Genomic DNA, 16,207 nt, shown 5'->3' with positions numbered 1-16,207 from the left:
GACGTGCCATAATCACTGCTAATATCTTTGCCCATACTTAACTTCCGTCATTTTTGATGCCGTTGTTTCCTGCAGCATGGATGGTTTCGAATCCTAATCTTGATAGCTATAACCATTATGTTTTCGACACGCATTCATTTTCTCTCCTACCTCGTTATTCCTATTATCCTGCCTATTGTCAGTGACTCAGTGTTGACAGGATGACATGAGATTTGACCCCAGCAACAGCTCCGACTAGCAAGCACGACATGATAAACACCATATATGAATGAAAGTCGCGGTTGTTTCATTCGTCCGAAGTGATTATAAGCTATGCATTTAAGTGTGATAGTTAGTGTTACTTTTTTAGATGATCTTAATGCGTGAGTGAGTGGGTTGGGTTCTACGGTGAAGGGAACTACATCTTACACGATGTGCAAGTGTCCACGGCTAGAGTGAGAGAGTGAGAATCTGCGTTTTTAAGGCATCGTTGTTTTAAAATGGGATAAGTGACACCAGCAGAGATACAGTTAAGCTACGTATTTGAGAACAATACGCAAACTAATTTATATCATTCACCATTACCAATTTAATTTTAAGTTACCTGGGTACAAATACGCATGATTATGTTTTAAAAACTCAACAGTATGACAACGCTCTACGTAAAACCCGATTTATCCTTTTCAATTTTCATGCCTATATTTCTGTATATATCTTTATTTACTGACAGAATGCAGGCACACCACATGCATGAACCCTTCTCAACTGTTAAGAATAATGCTTAAACAAGGCTCCAGGTCTTGAGTTTTGTTAACTAGGGATGTATATCGGTGTTGTGACTTTATGCATCATGTTACATACTTGGGACAGCACATGAACAGATACTAATCAGAAGTCATCTAAAACAGCAGAATTAGTATTAAAAAATGTCCACTAACCTGAATGTAAATATCTCGCTATACATTAGTCAGCCCTTCTCCTGATGAGGGGGCACGGGTGGCCCAGTCGTCAAAGGCGCCGCGATTCGCTGTGCAGAGTTGCGTCCCTTGGGCACGCCAGAAACCTATGATCGTGGGTTCGAATCCCGGTTCGCCCCAATTATGGTTCTAGGTTTGTCAGCACCATACCCGTGCTTGTGGGTTTCACCGAAATGGTAAACATCTGAGACCTGCATCACCTCGGGCTTTCCTCCCACATTAAGCTGACAGGCCGCGATATAACTGGAATACTGTTAAAAGCGGCGTTAAACCCAACTCACTCACTCACTCCTGATGAAGGTACAAAACGTAGCCCCGAAACGTCGTTACAAACATTGAAGAAGTTATTATCCATAACATGTTTGCTGTGTTGGTGTTCAATCAACTTCTAAATACCTGTCAAGGAGTTTTCTATAAAGCAAGTTGGGGAAACTGAAATGAATTGTGAAATTTGCATGTGTCGGAATAAAACGACTTTGTGTACGAAATGCTATGAAGTGTCGAGGAAATATTAAGAGCATGAGCAAAAAATATGGAAATGAAATATGTGGATTTGAACTCGTGATGCTGTCTCAAAAGCCAGGAGAACCTTGTTTCCGCGTCCACTTTGTTATAGGCGCAAAAACGCAAGTACACACATGCATGACACATACCCCGCCACCATCTACACATTCTGTGATTGCGACACTTTGTTATCTTGATATGTCAGTGTGTGTGGAATATCATGGGTAGTTACCTCGACACGGCGTATACTCATTTGACAACAGCTGGAATGTCAAGCTCAGACACTCCTTCACTGTGATTCAAAGAAGAAAAATTGCAAGAATACGTTAACATTTATCATTGTGAACCAATGGCTCACAAAACATTTTTTAGCTTTGGACGTCCTCCTTATTATTTCATGTGACATGTTATTCGCATGTGTATTTGATAAGGCTCTATCGTTCATATAGTTACTCATCAACAATAAATGTAGTCATTGATGGTTGCACGAGTAACCAGTATATCCCCGATGGAAAGATCATGGCTCGAATTCTCAACTGTATTTCCGACTTTAGTATCAGCACAATAAATATATACATGAGTCTCCGAGTTACCGCCCGTCCGTCCCCCACCTTACACTCTTCCACGTTGTGACTTGCTGACATACTATGACGTGGCGTCAACACAAGCTAACTGATAAAGATGCAGTGTCTCTAACATACATGTACATGCTTTATACACCGTACATGTACCTGTATTTAGAAGCACATTGACTTTAACATAAGCCATTGTTTATGTATTGCACGACTTTGATATATGCGTTTCTGTATATGTTTGAAAGTATGTGACTTTTCAGTATTGTTTAATCATACAGATTCTCAACCTCTATTTAACGAACCATGATTTAGAATTATAAACATGGACACTTTAATTTTGTATATATTTTCCATTATACGAGTTGCGTGATACCTAAAACATACTAGTGTCCCTGTGATAGTAATGGTACTGAAATAATACACGTTTTTCAGTGCCAGTATGTTTCAAATGAAGGTTTTCCAATGACGTCAGGATGAAAACGAAATACATGACAATAAAGCTATATCAAGCCATTGTCTTCTTAGTTATTTGCCTAATAGTGTGTTAGCAATTTAGGTATGTAGATCATGCACTCGCAAATTGTAAACAATACATGTTGTTTTTGTTTTATGCAACATATTGGAGTGCAACGGAAATTGGAGTATTACTTGCAAATCAATACTAAATGTACATGAAATGATGGATACGTTTTGCAGATTGTTGAGCAGTTCATTTGGGGGCTACGAGAGAACTTTATCAGGTCAGGAAAGTTAATAAATTATCTTGGCAACACCACGTCCAGGTATGTTGCGTTTGAGAGATCTGTTAAGTGACCGGAAACATGTCCATGCACCTTTATGTTTTTGAATATTCATGCTGAGTAGTATGCGCTAACATAAGCTAAACGTCCTGCCTATTTTGTTACAAACGTAGTTTTTCAAATACATTGCATGATGGAAAAAAGACTGAGATGTGTTGTGTATTTACTTATTGTTCTTAATCTCACACTGTAGTGTGTTCAGGCAGATTGAAGGTACATATGGCATAAAGTGTTATTTCACTTCATTGTATAGTTTCTTAACACAGTACTGTAGTATGTCATTTACTACTGTAGTAGTTAGATCTGTGCATAAAGACTCAGGATGAAAACAAACTCTCCCAAAGACTGTATGACAAGAGGGATAATTTCAACTTTCCAATATCTTAATGTCGAGCAATATTCCAGCACCTCCAGTCGTTGGTGTCTACAAACGCTCAAAGTTTCTACAACATGCAAGGCCTAAGTAAAGATTTCTAAAAGCTTTATGGTAGACATGTGGAGGACATTTCCAAATTTGACGCATCAGTGACAAAAATTATGTCCGATGCAATTCTTTATTTTGACTTGTCATAAACACTCTTCAAAAAAAAGAAACGCACAGGTTGCATGTTGTTCATTGAACCTGACTTCACAAAACATCCTGTATATTGATTTGATATATGTAATTGGAAAATGCTAGTGGCCTGATACTCGACAAACGGTGCGTCAAAACGCAACCATTGTCGATTTGCAATGTCTTAATCGGCATTGTTTCATACTTGTTTAAAAATGTCATGGAGGAAAACAGTACAGCAAACTGCACGTGCACGTTATGGCATTAGTAACTCGTACTAGTGGCGATAAAAAGGCAAGCATAAGCCAATAATTTTGCATTCAATCAATCAATCTTTATTCATAGTACTTATGAGGCCAAAGGCCTATAGTACATTGTCTGGGGCGTGTAACAAATTCATACATTTTCTTAGTTTTATAGCATGATAAATGAACATTGATACATTTCTAATATTTTCTGAAATCGAAATCGAGAAAGAGCTGTTCTAAACTTATGTAAATTCACACTTAATAGATAAGGTTCTAGTATAATAGTAGTCTTAAATGTAGTGTAGTAATTTTCTTTTCTAGAACTGGACAAAGAACCTTGCCATTTTTTAATGTACATATCTTTTAAGGTCTGTGTCAAACGGGAGAAGAACTGCTGTGGCATATCTACATGTTGCTGTAACCAAATATAACCATATCCACATTCGTATTACATGTTTTTAACTGTTGATGACTTTTGATGTTTCCCATGGCTGTCAAAGAGAAGCATAGCATCATATTATAACATTTTCTAGGGTAACTTGAAGATGGCATATTTAATAGCTTGACCCAGTATTTAAGTATAGGATAAAACACGTCTGAGGGTTGTTATGATATTTAAAACCCGCATCCCGAGGAATTTTCGGAGAGAAAGGGTTTTAAATATCATAACAACCCGAGGGGAAGTGTTTTATCTCACTTATAAACTAATTTTGAACCTTAAATCAACATTTATCAATATCTTTATGTTTCGAACATACTTTCCATGAACCTTAGGAAACGGGCGTAAAATAACTGTTGCTGGCTTTCGGATCTTGAAAAGGGCATTCTAAAAAGCTGTGCGGCTTATCAACACCTCTAAAGCCTTGTGGTACACTCAATGAGCTACAGAAATGAAAGTTGCGAGATCGATCCTCGGGAATATAAAGAAAACATTTGTCATTTGGTTTTACATTTCATTACATGTTACAATCTGAACAGAAATTATATTAATAAAATACCAAGGACATTATATCAAGTGCCTGGGATATTATAACACATTATATTGCAAATATGACTTGAATATCCTATAAAATCCCAGGGACATTACAACGTCCCTGTTTATGAGATTTAACCCGACTGGAGAACAATAGGATGACGTCACCGGAGGTTTATAATATCCTTTAAATAACTATTGATATACATGGGAAACCGTCCGCATTCACCATATACCCTCGCGTTTTCTGTGCTAGATTTTACACCCAAGAACGTTTGACATGCATTTTAATGTATTTTCTCAATAACATCCAAATGTTCTGGGTCCCAAATTTCTGATCCATACAATAGAATCGGGCTTATTTTTGTATCAAATATTTTAAAATAAACATCATATGTAATATTGTCCAGAACTCTAAGACTTTTAAATATGCCTACAAAAAATTTCTTGGCTTGCAATGAAATGTTATGAGCATTCCTTGACCAAGTTAATCTACTTGTAAAACACACGCCTAAGCATTTATAAAATGGAACAATTTCTACAGGCTTCCCTCTGTAAAGCCATTTTTCTTTTCTGGATATGTTACCACCATTTTTAAAAACTACTACTTTTGTTTTATCCATATTTACTGTAAGTTTTGACCCGTCACAATAACTCTCTTATACATGTATTTGCTTTTGCAAGCCAGGTATTGTGCTCGAGAACATGACTATAATTATCGTCAGCGAAAAGAAGCAGAAATAATTTTATAGTTTCGGGGTGTAGTTGTATTCCATCAGTGCAATGTTTTTGGATTTGATATGCTAATTCATTTATGAAAAAGGAAAATAAGAAGGGACTTAATATACACCCTTGTCGGACACCCTTGCTACTTACAAAATTATCCGATATAGCGCCATTGTTCCGGACACACACCTTCACATTTTTATATAGAGAGCACAATAACTTTCCAATTTTGCTACTTAGCCCATGTCTTTGAAAGAGTGACAACAAGTTATCCCTTTTCACAGAGTCAAAAGCTTTTGCAAAATGTACGAATACAGCATATAGCTGCCCTCGTTTCACTGATAGATATCTCTGTATTATAGAATATAGGATCAAAGCATTGTCAGTGGTGGAGTATACATTTCTAAAACCTGCTTGTGACTCACTTATTTTATCATAAGAATCCGCCCAGAAAACAAGTCTCTTATGAATAATTGAAGTACATGTTTTACTGAATGTACTTAGGAGAGTTATGCCTCTATAATTATTAACATCGCTGGTTGCGCCCTGTTTGTGAAGAGGAACAATAATGCCAACTGTCCAATTACCTGTAAAATATTATCTCTCTAAAAGGATATTGAAAATAAGTTCCAAATATGGTATAAAAATATCTGAGGAATGTTTAAAAAACTCTGCCTTATTATCTTTAAGGTTGGATATGCTGTCAATAATTTCCTCTTTAGATATTGGACATTCAAGAATATCATCTGTTACACTGTCAACTTTATCTTCGTTGAATTCCATGTCAAATAAATTGTTATCGTCTTGGCTAAATGGAACTGAAAACAGTTCCCGTAAATGCTCAAATCAGACTTGAATACCAATGTCATTCATGCAATATATTTGGTTTAATGGCTTTTAGCGATGACCAAAATGTTTTAGAATTATCTATGCTTGATTCCAACAGTTTCTGTTTTTATTTGAAATATTCTGTCTTGTTTTTCTTACAAACATCAGCCCATTTCTGGTGTCCCCCGCCGTGATATTGCTGGAATATTGCTAAAAGCGGCGTAAAACCATACTCAGTCAGTCAGTCTTACAAACATCGTTGTACTGATTTCTTACTCTATTATAGTCTGTTAGTGATCCTCTGTCCTTATTCTTTCTAAAGTTATGTAAACGTCTACATCGTCCCTTTTTAAGTAGCTGGCATTCGCTATCAAACCATTGTTGATCATATTTACAGCCCTTATTCATTTTCTTCACATCAGATGCAGCAATAACAACAGCTTCAGTAATATACCCAATACTTTCTTCAACGTTAACAAATGCTACATCTACAGCCTTCTCCAGTAAATCATGCGCACTCCTAGAAATAAGGTTTATTCTAAACTGCTCATCCTTCTCTTCAACCCACCCAAATTTGAAGGAAGCATTGTTACGTGTATTGCGTGGCATAGGGTCACTTACTAGAAGCGTACGTAAACTAGTCGTGACAGGGAGGTGTAATGACTCGGCTCGAGACGGTATGTCAAAGCTATTGCACATATCAAACAACTCGGACGAGGCAATAACATAATTACTAGAAGACCAACCTGTAGGTCCCGTGACCAAATCATGGAAACAAAGGTTTGAAAGTGTTTTTGAGTTTCCTGATGTATACTGAACAATTTTGACTTGGGCTGCCCGGTTGAAAATCCTGGGCATTTTGGGGAAGGGTCAACAAAGGTCACACAGGGGTCAAAATTCAAAATTGTGTGGATATGCATATCAAATTACTCGTCCAGTCATAAGAAACCTAGAAATATATAGTTTGTTATACTTCCGACCTTAAATGGGGTAGCTATGGCCAAAAACGTTGAAAGGTCAACGCACTTTTGGCAGTCGGTGAAATACACAAACACAGTTAAAACATTGTCCGATAGTCATGATTTTAGTGTCTAATAATATGTTTTCTGACATGACAAATTCAACCAAGCAACTTTTAAAAGTAAAAAGGGTTACTTTGGCCTTGAAAATCGAAAACTCAAAAACACTTTCAAACCTTTGTTTTGGTTGGTCCTTGACTTAATCCACCACACTCGCACCCTGGTTTCTTATAAAAGTAAAATCTCCCACCCCGCCGTCTGACCCGCACCTTCCATTCATAATATGTATATTTAGTATACTGCATAAATCTAGTAAGCTCTTACCAAAATTATTCAAAGATAAATCCACAGAAAATGTTTTTTAAGCTGAAATCCCCCATACACTGTTATCATGTCCCTCGAGATATTCAAGGATATCATCTTCTACAAAATCAGATTCAGTGCTAGTTCTGGCATTCAAGTCTCCCCCAATCATCAATTTGTCATTCAAATGTCAACATTTTTCAAGTTCGAAAATGCCGAGACTCGGCGATCGGAACATCGCCATGGGACGTGTCCAAAGAGGGGAATCGCAGTCTTCTGTTGCACGCCACTTCAACGTCCGACACAGCACCATTTGCCGTCTTTGGGACCTTTACCTACAGTTCAATTCCACTGCAGACCGTCCGAAAACCGACCCACCATGAGTTACCACCCCTGCACAGGATCGCTACATTCGACTGTTCCACCCACGTCATCGCAACGCCACAGCGGCGGAGACTGCAGGACTATCTTACACCACGAGATCTGACATGGTTGTGGTTCCGGGAAAATTGACAGCAAATCGCAACCATCTTGCCTTATGTGACATGACACGAAAAAATTTCCAATGCCTTTGTTCAACGACAACATGTGACTATCGAGCTCCAAAATTTCATTTTTGTATCTATGATATTAAATTAATTATATCGACTTCATTCAGTACAATAAATTTAGTAAAAATCTACCAGTGCGTTTCCTATTTTGAAGAGAGTATGTTCCCGTGTTTTTTTCAGTGGGACAATTTAATTTTCTTTGCATATGTTAGTAACGGGTGCCACCGATGAGGCAGAATACGCTCACCTTTTCGTGAACACCTTGCATCATTTGCTTTGTGATAGTGATTATGGACACATAAATGTCCTGTGGCTATAAACAGGGTATTGTCGCTTAATTATATTCAGGACGGGGTGTGACGTTAACTAACGGAAACGTAGTTCTATCTCGTCATAGAGCGTTAAACGGTGTAATATCATGGTCCCGGCATGATCTTTTTTATCATTAAGTGATTAATCAGATAAGACTAAAAGCTAACTATTTGACTATTGCCTTGGATATTGCTGAGCTTTACGATACTGACAAAATTGGTTTTTCATTCGTTGCGCAGATAAGAGTAGAGATAGACATCATATTATTTGAAAGACAATTATTCTATTTATTACGTATTCACGTAGTGATGTCCATGATCTTACATTGATATCATTTTGTCAACACGACAGACGCAACAAAATGTCGTTATTTAAATCGGGTGAGATATCAGTCTTATATTTTCAGTTGAATACACTGCATCATTTTAGGTCACTAGGTTAACTCTCAGGTACAACCATCTCATGAGGTAATGTCGTTATACGGTTATATCTGAATTCGATTGGCTTTAGTTCTTAATATATCGATATATACTTGATGGACACGGGAACTTTGAATTCACAGTCACTGTTCACAAACTATGGCCATATTTGAAATTCCGTTATTTCTTGTTAAAACTGTGTGCAGTTGTTTCATGCAACATGGAGTGATTCGAATCTAAGTGTCGTCTATCATACAGTGGTGAGAGCACAACCCTCTGTCCTACAATGTGGTAAACTCGACAGCTGTAACAGCTCTGTTTTCATTACTCATTGCTCCCCGTATTCCTGATCTTTTCTGTACGCATAGGAATCATTTTTGCCCTAACATGTGTTTGTGACGGGTGCCACCGGTGGGGCAGGGCGCGCCCACCTTTCCGCGAGCACCTGGGCCCACCACTATATGATAGTGATTCAGAAATACATTCTTATGATATTGTCGGAATCGCACAATGGACTCTGCTTCTTATGATTATGGAATATTTTTTGTTGCATTTATGGTCCATAAAACGATTCATATATTGTCTCCAACCAAATTCTAAATGCCTATCATGGACTTATCTATAAATATAATTGTCGGATTTAAACGGGTTTGTATCTTCAAAGGTATCTTCTTATGAAGTTTAATAATTTTAACACAATATCAATATCATGAAATAAAAATTTGTAAATCAAATAATGTGGATTTGAAATCCCGATGCTAGGAAAATATCTTGGAAAATCTTCTTTCCGCCTCTACTTGTTTATGCAAAATTGTGTGAGTGGCGCAGTACTTGTACACAGCAGATGAAAGTTGTTGTTTTTTAAAAGTCCAGCGCTGTTGTGTCACTGGATTTTCTGGTCCATTAATCACTGTCTGGTTAGTTTACATGCCGCCGTTGCGTGGCGGATGTGCTGCAGTGCGGCGCCAGGCAACAATCATTTTGTTTTTGTCTTTTTTACCCTTTTCGGGCATCACCGGGTGTCATCACTGATTTACATATTTTGTCCTTTCCATTACATTGGAATGTTTCGGCGGATATGTCATTCAATCTTTGTAGTCTTTGGTGGTTGTCTGTCTCGGGGTCACTATTCTAACGAAGGCACACTTGATATTTGACTAGAGACATAAAATTATCATATTACTACTCGAACGTCTCAGCGTTTCACTATAAACCTTGAATACAAGGACGCAGTCATGTACGATCGTGATTCGTGATTCCACATTAAACATTTATAATAAAAACACCAAAGCTCATTCCATAATGATAAGAAATCTCTTCTGAGCAGAGTCCAATTTAATATAGCATTGTTTATGAATCACTATAAAGTAGTGGGGACACCAGGTGCTCGCGAAAAGTTGAGCGTATCTTGCTATCGTCACAAACACATGAAACACATTTCAACACGACGTCGGAATGATACATTGTATATTCGCAGTAATGGTGCCACTTCTCGTTATCACAATTATTAATTATATTCTCGAAATTTCGAGTTCTTTATCGTTACTCCGATTATTTTTCGTTATTCCAAAACAATTATCGAACTAACGAATATTTTCTCGTTATTTCAAATTTAAATTAAAAAAATCTCAATATCGATTTGTTTTACGTTATTTCGATTAATTTCTCAAAATACAATGTTGTTGGAAGCTATATATATATATATATATATATATATGTGTGTGTGTGTGTGTGTGTGTGTGTGTGTGTGTGTGTGTGTGTGTGTGTGTGTGTGTGCATCCTACGCATATGTTTTACTGACAAATAGTATCTCATAACTAGCGTATTATATATGTTTGTAGAGGTGAGACTCAAAACACTGTCTGTGTTTCAGTCACAAATGTGTCTGGGAACGCCACCTCCGTCAGAGACAGTGACTAACACAATACGGGATATCTGGAATTGTGACATTAGGTCGTAATCTTTAATCATTCTCTGGAACCAGCGTGCCTTTCGTTTGGTGTTAATAATAATAGTTTGTTGACACAAAGTATATGCCTTAGTCTTATTTCTTCTCGTGACGCACATTTATATCTACTTACGAGGAAAAACAATAAATGTTGATATTTATGATTTGACATGAATATATGGTAACATCTTTTATATCTATTTTTCTGTCCTTGGTTTGTCAGTATATATGCCCTGATCATGGATTTCATGTGGTAAACTTTTACTCCTTGTGCCAGCTCAGGCTCTTTCTCCCCTTTAAGGAAGCTGACACCTCGTGATTTACATGGCTTAACTGAAATACTGTTGAAAGTCACTTAGTGGCATTAAACCACTCACTTACTTACTCGCTTACTACCATTGTCCTGGAATATCAGCTGTGCTTTATCACTGAAAATACCATTTAGAAATATGAGGATTTATAGATATCATATAATACTTAGCAAGCCTATGATCATTATTCCCTCTATCCCCCCACAAGATTGGTCTTACATGAAATGTTCTTCAGGTATACTGAAAATCACTAAATTGATGCGAGTGTCAACCCCTTGGGTCATTAAGTTACTGCGAGTTGCCCTGTCTTTGAAATACCAAAACTAAACAGTAAACGATAACACTAAACTGTAGATACAGAATTCCGTGATTTCGTAATGGCTGAAAGAATTGCGATTGAATAATATTATTGGACATCTTAACAAACGTAACGTACACTATTGATTTAACTTCCACGAAATCAAAAGCAGGTAATTTCAAGCAAAAGATTGTACATGTTGCAAGTGTTGATGAAAAGCATAGTTTGTAACAGTTTAGTATTTATTATTTTCAGTGATTGAAGGATGAATGGAGACTGAAAATTGAAAGAACTGTTGTTAATTTTGATGACGTCTATTGAACTATCATTCATGCTGCTACAGTTTGTAGTAAGTAATCTGTGACTGTGGGTTATTTAGTGTAACAATAAATTAGTTCAATGAAGACTGGGGTAAGCAAATACATTTGCAACCACATGACCCCCCACCATGTTTGAAATGTAACTTTGTGCCGAAGTTGTTGATTTCCAACGGTCAGTTGGCTCAGATTGCCATCAGCTGTGTATTTAGCGAAAGCATTTTTTTGAAGGTTTTGAATCAAGTTATCTTTATTAATTTCAATCATGTGATTGACGGGGTGAATGTGCAAGAAGTAGTCCAGACATCGTGACAAACACTGAAGAAGTTATGATCCATAAAATATTTGCTTCTAAATGTCAATCAAAAGGGTTTTTTCTGTAATGCAAGTTTTGGATAGTTAAATAATTGTACAATTAAACGAGTGTGTGTATTCAAAGCTACGAAATGCCTCAAAGTATTTGGCCAATAATAACGCCATGACATACCAGTAACAGTATATATTGTTACAGTAAATATTGTTTTGCATTTCCGCTATAAATTTTTCATCTTCTGACGTCCGCCTTATTAGTTCATTTAATATGTGATTCAAATTCCTATATTTTATAGTTCTATCATTCATATAGGTTCTCATTATTTATGAACATGTATATTTCCTGCCCCCTTGTTGCCCGTTGTCTGGATCACAGTTTGAATTCTCAACTCTGTATTTCCGACTTGGTCTATCACCACAATACATATACATAAATCTACGAGTTTTTCATCATAGATTAAAATCGGCCACGTTGTGACATATCTGACATGCTTTGACGTGGCGTCAAACTACATTCACTTGCTACCCCCTTTGGCTAATCCATATCCATTGAAAACTTCCTAGCAGCGTCTCCCAACCAGAAGGCATTTAGAGATCCGCTTCTTCATGTCATTGCCGCCCAGGTATCTTTCCATGATTGAACGACCATGTTATTTGCGTTTGTTCTTTTGCAAGAGAGTTTCTTTCTGCGATCTATACTTCAAGGTATATCACAAGGAAACTTGTAAACCACAATTTAAACATTAAAACACATTCCAACACCAGCTACCTGATAAGATTCAGTATCGCTAACATACATGTACTTTACTTTGTATGTGTACCTGCATTTAATACCACTGTAACATTAGCCCTTGTTTATGTATAACCATTACATGAGATTGATGTATGCATTTCTTCTTTTGTTTCAAAGTATGTGACATTTCAGTGTATTTATCAAACTCAGTCATATATATTCTCAACATCTCCATAAAATATTATCAACAATATTTAATTGTCAACGAGATTTAATCGTGGACACTTTTGACTTGTGTAAATTTTCCTTTATTCAGTCTGTGTTAATATAAACTGTTATTACAATGTTTATCAAACAGTACACTTTCCGAACTACTAGATACCTGAAACATGATAGAAGTAACTTCTTGTAATTTGTCCCTGTGATGATAATGGTGCTGAAATAATACACGTTTTGAGGATTTATATCAATTTTTTAAATGAAACTTTCCAATGACATCAGATAAAAAACGTATACATGACATTGAAAATATCAAGCCATTATGTTCTTAGTTATTGACCTCATCGTGTTCTAATGTTTCAAGTATGTAGGACATGATCGCCGACTTGTAACAACGACTTTGTGTTAGCAACATATAAAAGAACAAAATAAATTGGAATATTATATATACTACATATATACTATATATATACTATATATATACTATATATATACTATATATAATACTACATGTACATGGAATAATGAAATCTTTTACAGACTATTAGATGAAGACTATGCGAGGCTGCGAGAGAAGTTTAACATCAAAGTTAATCAGTGTCCCTGGGAACACTTAGTCTAGGTATGTTGTGTTTGAGCGATATGTTTAGTGACTGGAAATATGTACACGTTTGTGTGGCAACATTTGTGTGGTTCATGCTTCGTACCAAACGCATACATACAATTGCATAACAAGTAGAAAACAAACACTTCCAAAATAATTATACCTTTGGGAATATGCAATGCGTGAAAAAAACCTCTTCACAAAAGACTGTGCGACAAGATAGATAACTTCAACATTCCAATAGTCAACATTCCGTTTATGTCGAGCAATATTCCAACCGCTCCAGCATTTGGTGTCTACACTTCACAACTTGTAAGGTACGTGGAATCGAGCTTGTTCTTTCTAGTAATATTTCAAAAAGCCTCATTAGGCTCTCGGTCAAAAGTTGTTTGTTCATGGTTACAGCAACCAAGGCCTCAGTAAACCCTTCAAAGGTTTTATGGCAGCTTTGTTGAGGAAATTCCAAAATAAGTGACACAAATGATGTCCGATACCAATTTTATTTTGGCCTGTGCGATATGTTCCCGTGTTTTTCAGGTGAACGATTGACTTGCCACTGCATGTTTTAATAACGGTAGCCTGCGGTGGGGTAGCGTACTCTCACCTTTTCGCGCACACCTGGTATCATCACAATGTGATAGTGCTTCTTGGACTCTGCTTTTGGCAGAGATTTCGTGTGGCTTAGGACAGAGATATATCGCTTTTATTCATCAAATCCTTAGAAATGTGTGCTGTTTAAATTATTTATTTGTACTTTGCATATTATATGTCAATGAATTACTCAATGCATTAACTTTGCCTACCCTTTTCGTGAATACCTGGTGTCATAATTGACTTTCAGTGATCTATGTGGGTTGTTTATATTATTTATTTGTACTTTGCATATAATATGTCATTGAATTACTGTATCAATGCATTAACTTTGCTTACCCTTTCGTGAATACCTGGTGTCATAATTGACTTTCAGTGATCTATTCATATAATTCCCACCACTATTTTGCCTTTAAGCCAAGTGGAATCTTTTTCGGTAGATAATCGAGATTTGATATTCTCCACCTGGCGTTAAGGTTTTATAAGTACCAACGCTATCAGGAGGACTTGAAAACATGTGCTTCGGCATGGGGTATAAAATAACATTTATGTAATCCAAAGTGTGAGGTTAGACGACAGGCAATGCACGGGCAAAATAATAGTACTCGTAATTCTGACACTTGTAAGTATGTCTGATAATGGTGGTTTTGTTCTCCACTTGTACTGTCATGTATTGGGAGTCTTATAACTAAATATTCTAAATCAGTTATCGCCAACTTAAATCGATTCAAAACTTCAAAACATAGAATAAAATCTGTTATCATTTTACCACAGATCGCACATTGCTTACGGCATAATGAGAAGCACCGCCACGTTATTGTCGCCAATTCAAAGTAACCTCGTTCCATGGTGTGATGGCCTGAGATGAAGTCACCAATGCAATGTCAATTACGATTCAGATTTCAAGCTTCAAATCACGCCAGAGAGATATCTGGCAGTAACAAAAGCATTAACCTTGCGCCGAGTTTTAACACACTTAGGATGTAATTGTCATGATTTGCATATCAAAGCTACCAGGGTTTACTTGTTTTACATGTTTTACTACATCCATGTTACAGAAGACGAATATCATGTGTTGCCCGGAATACAGTTACATAGGAATGAAATATTTCTAATTTCCCAAGTGGCTAATACTAACAAAGCCTAATGACGATAATTTATGCTATCTCTATTATTGTATAATATAATTCGTAAGAGAATAGTCCGTTTGTGAACTAACGTTTTTCGTTACCTGTGTAGCATATTTTAACGTGCGCTCATTGAAACATTTACGCCTTAATTTGGATATTTGGCCTCATATACGAATTACACTGACTGTCTGTCTGTTAATACGCGTAGGAATTTTCGAGAAATAGCTAAATACAAGTACTATACATTTGCTGAGAACTACTGAGGAAGATTTACCCATATTTGCTTTGAAATATTTCAGAAACTATACGATACTTTCTATAGGAAAATGTTAAGTCAGAGTAAAGTAAAAGTTTGACGAGGTAGTTAACAAATGTGCCTATCGCAATAACACTAATCCTTTTTTTCATATGATGGGTATTAGATTAATACAGAGTTTAGAAATACCTATCTTAGAAAGAAATTAAATATATTTAACATAGACCAGTAGAAATCCTGAATGTGTATCAATTTCATATTTTTGTCAGTTCATCAAAGATGATACATGTAAACTTGGCCTGAACACGTGGCGGTTGATGAAACCTAAAGGTTGTTTCTAATCCTTGTTCTCTTCGGTCCACCTTCTCTTCATATCCATTTGTCTACATTCATGAGCTAATACCTTGCCAACTGTCATTGAGCAGAATGAACCTGCATCGCATACTAGGATATATGAACCCGATTACAATAATATTACCCTGTTGATTGCGTGTCGTACCACGAGTGAGTGAGTGAGTACGGTTTTACGCCGCTTTTAGCAAAATTCCAGCAATATCACGGCGGGGGACACCAGAAATGGGCTTCACACATTGTACCCGGGTCTTCGGCGTGACGAGCGAACGCTTTAACCACTAGGATACCCGACCGCCCGTGTCGTACCACGAAGGCGTTTTGTTTCTAAAACAAAGTAAGTATGTTGAGATTGTACTCTGGTTGACTA

The sequence above is a fragment of the Haliotis rufescens genome, unplaced genomic scaffold (genome assembly GCF_023055435.1).
Source record: "Haliotis rufescens isolate VD_foot unplaced genomic scaffold, xgHalRufe1.0.p SCAF_1, whole genome shotgun sequence".
Lineage (NCBI taxonomy): Eukaryota > Metazoa > Mollusca > Gastropoda > Lepetellida > Haliotidae > Haliotis > Haliotis rufescens.
Note: the sequence above shows the minus strand (reverse complement) of the source record.